The sequence below is a fragment of the Cornus florida genome, unplaced genomic scaffold (assembly GCF_030987335.1).
Source record: "Cornus florida cultivar Cherokee Brave unplaced genomic scaffold, ASM3098733v1 CherokeeBrave_3.0.0_Hap2_Chr05, whole genome shotgun sequence".
NCBI classification, from domain to species: Eukaryota; Viridiplantae; Streptophyta; class Magnoliopsida; order Cornales; family Cornaceae; genus Cornus; species Cornus florida.
This window is the reverse complement of record NW_026775575.1, coordinates 91,825,052-91,829,229: the sequence shown is the minus strand read 5'-3', so window position 1 is coordinate 91,829,229 and position 4,178 is coordinate 91,825,052.

Below are 4,178 nucleotides of genomic sequence, written 5' to 3'. Positions count from 1 at the left end.
AGAGTGGGTTGCAAGGATGTCAAGAGATGCTTGTTGGAATCTATGATTTGCTTGTTTAATGATTCCATCATTTGCACATTTAATGATTCCATCATTTGCTTGTTTGCAGCCACTATCTCATCAATTGGATTCACAGGAGGTTGAGTGGAGACATTTGGATTGTATGGAGGTTGGTAGCTTGAAGAGGCTTGGAAAGGCCTACCTTGATATTGAGAAGAGGGCTGATTTTGAGGCCCTTGATTTTGAAGTTGGGAATTTTGTGGGTCTTGTTGCCTCCACGAAAAATTCGGATGGTCTCGCCAACCCGGATTGTAGGTGTTGGAATATGGATTGTTCCCGGGCCGTGAGAACATGGCATTAGCTTGCTCTTGGTTGGGATTGGGAAATTGCTCCGGTGTGGGGCAATCTTCCGAGAGATGAAATGGACTATTACATGAGCCACAAACCGAACTTGCCGAATTTTGAGACACTGAAGGAGGAAGATGTGGTACCATCAATTGGTAGAATTTATGAGCTATGGCATCCACTTGAGATGATTCCTCCCTTATTGATTTTTGTTGACAAGGATTGGTGTTCTTTGGAGTGGTTGAGGTCGGAGCCCTACGAGAATTGTGTTGAAGTGAATTTTCACTCAAATTCTCAAGTAAGGTCCAAGCCTCATCCGCATTCTTGGACATGAACATCCCACCACAAGAAGAGTCAACCATAAATCTATGGGTGTCGGTCAAACCGGCATAGAAAGCTTGCACTAATTGCCATTTTGGGATCAAATGATGAGGACATTTCCGAAGAAGATCTTGTAGCCTTTCCCATGTCTCATGGAGTTGTTCTCCATCAATTTGAGAAAAGCTTAGAATGGAACGCCTCATTTGGTTGGTTTTACTCACCGGATAATACTTCTTAAGGAATTCTTGTTGCAATTGAGCCCAAGAAGTAATGGAATTGGGAGCAAGGGAGTTCAACCAATATTTTGCCCTATCCTTTAGGGAGAATGGGAAAAGATGGAGATGAAGTGCATTGTCCGGAAAACCTCTCAACCGGATAGTCGAACAGATTTCAAGGAACTCATCAAGATGCTTATATGGATCTTCATTATCAAAGCCATGAAATGATGGAAGCGTTTGGATGGTGCTTGATTTGATCTCATATTGAGCTGCATCTATGTTTGGCATTACTATGCAAGAAGGAGAAGCATAGGTGGTAGGAATGAAATGATCTCTAAGAGTCATTGGTTCTACATTAGGAATTTCAGCCCTTTCATTCCCCGGATTTCCTACGTTATCCCCCATTATATTGAATTCAGTTTCAAGGTCCCTTATAAGAGTGGGTTCCCTAAGGTTCCGTCTAAGAGTTCTTTCAAGAGAGTTAATATCAATGGGAGAATCGATTGTGGGTAAGGAAAGTGACCTACGACCGAACATCAACAACAAAGCATATACTCAACAAAGCAATTCATCAACCACAACTCCACATACGATGTTCCCTTTCTCCTCAATTATCAAGACAGAAAATGTAAATGGCCACGACAAGGACCGATGCTTGAACACAAAATATAAACAAGATAAGAGCCTCGACACGGGCTTCACAACTAAATTAAACACATACACAATATTCACAATGCGAAACTAGAAGTCAAGAGACTTACCTGGGGTCCTCTAGACTTACAATTTGCTAGCAATCCCACGGCGAGCTCCGAGTCCCTAGAATCTTACAACACGAAGATGATCAAAACACACAAGGAATATTCACAAGACACAATATTCACAATCAAACTAAAATTAACCCTAGAAACTTCGGTTGCTAAACCGTTTGCAGTCCCCGGCAACGGCGCCAAAAATTGATCGGTTGGTCAATTAACATCAACCTTCGCAATAGCACGAATCATTGTAAAATAGGGCTATTGGTCGGGTAAGTCGAACCACTGGGACTGCGCTAGTCTAAGGCAACCTAAATGTCTAGAATCATTCTTAGAATGATAAGGGGTAATAAGGGTTTGTTTGTTTGTCACTAAACTAGAAATGTAAAGATGCATAAACTAGTAGATTGCAAGGAATGTAAAGAAGTGAGATACAAGTAGAAAAGACTAGGGAGATGAATCCATTACCTACTCTATTAACATGCTAGTATGTGGTTAACTTGGGAAACAAATTAGATATATGGCAATGATATGTAGCAATACAAAATTACTACACTATCTCCAAGAATTTCATAGAATCAAGATTTAAGCATAATCCCTCAAAGTTATACATGCTTGACTACCTAAATGAAATTGTAGCTCCACATATTCACTAAGCTAGGGACTATCAAACCCTCAATAACTATGGTGATAGCACATGGAGCTAAGAATCAAGAATAAATCCATCAAAGGGGGACCCTAAGCTATGGACTAACAAGATTCTCAAATACATGCCAATAAAAACACTTTCACAATCTTGTTTCCATTGTCACTATGGAAATGAAAGCAATACAACCATGAGAACATACACTCTAAGAGAAGATAATATATTCAACATGATCATTTATAAGAGTTTATGTTCATTACATCAAATACAAGCTCTAGACCATGAAAGTGCCATATATATACATATTTCCCAAGATTAAACCAAAACTAAGACATGCTTACAAAGTAGGGCTTCATCACCTCCCTAGATAGGGAGTTAGTTACCCATTGCCAAGCTAGAAGAAGGAAGAAGCTCCATCTTCATGGCCATTTTCGTGCAACCTTCTTGGAGCTTGAAGAACACCTTTCTTCTTGCTCTCTTCTCTCTCTTCTAATCTTGTAGAATATGGGATAATGATATGTGTGGCCTTCCTTGCCTTATCTCCTTCAACAAAGCTCTCTCTCTCCTCCAAAAAAAACATCCCCAACCACCTCATAAAGAAGTAAGTAGAAAATGAGGAAACCAATGCATAAGTGGATGCCAAAATGAGAATTCCCGAAGGCAATTCTGCCCCAAATTCGAGCACTCTAAGCAAGGCCTCGAGCGCTCGAATTTAGTGTAAAAATGCCCATGCTTCACTTACTCCGCCCAGACCTACTTTGGTTAAACAGCCATAACTTTACGCTCCGAACTCCGAATGACGAACCGTTTAAAGATTTGGAAAGCTGATTCAGAGCTTTAAAAACTTCATGTTTTGATGAAGATCCAAATCTCAAGTCTGGTTGGTCGAAAATGGGGAGAAAGGCAGTACTTCAGTGCTGCCAGGCAGTTCTGCGCACCTCTGGTAACAAGGCCATAACTCTCTGCTCCGAGCTCCGAATGATGAACCGTTTGAAGATTTAGAAAGCTAATTCAGAGCTCTAAATCTTTTATGTTATGATGGAAGTCCAGTTCTCGAGTTTTCTGGGTCAAAATGGCGAGCAAAGTCCTAACTCCACTGCTGATCTCGTGAAGCAATCTGCCCTAATTTCGAGCACTCGAAATTAGGCCTCGAGCACTCGAAAATTGGCCAGAATGCCCTGTGCTTGGTTTGCTCATCCCGGACCTACTTTGGTAAAACGGCCATAACTTTGTACTCTAAACTCCAAATGATGAACCGTTTGAAGATTTGGAAAGCTAATTCAGAGCTCTAAAAACTTCATGTTTTGGTAGAGATCCAATTCTCAAGGATGATTGATCGAAAATGAAGATCAAGGAAGAATTTCATTGCTGCCAGGCAGTTCTGCGCACCTCTGGTAACAAGGCCATAACTCTCTGGTCCAAGCTCCGAATGACGAACTGCTTGAAGATTTGGGAAGCTGATTCAGAGCTCTAAATATGCCATTTTATAATGGAAGTCCAGTTCTTGAGTTTGCAAGGTCAAAATGGTGAGCAAAGTCCTGACTCCACTGTTGCCAGAAATTCAGAATTGTGCCTTTTGATGGCCAAAACTCCACAAAGCCTTGATTTTGCTCCTTTTTTGGCAAATGGACCTGAAAATATATACATACACACAAATGAAGATAATCTACTTAAATAATCAAACGATGGACTTAACTAACGCAATTTAGGGCGCTTGAATATACAATATTCGGCGCTTATCAGTCATTCCTATTTTGTGATAACTTGATATCATATTATCATAGTTATTTCTGAATTGTTTAATGTATTTCCATAATCGTTACATTAATTGTTGGATTGTGTGGTTTAATGCACCGGTATAGGACGGTGGCATTCTAGGGACGGATTAACTTATCA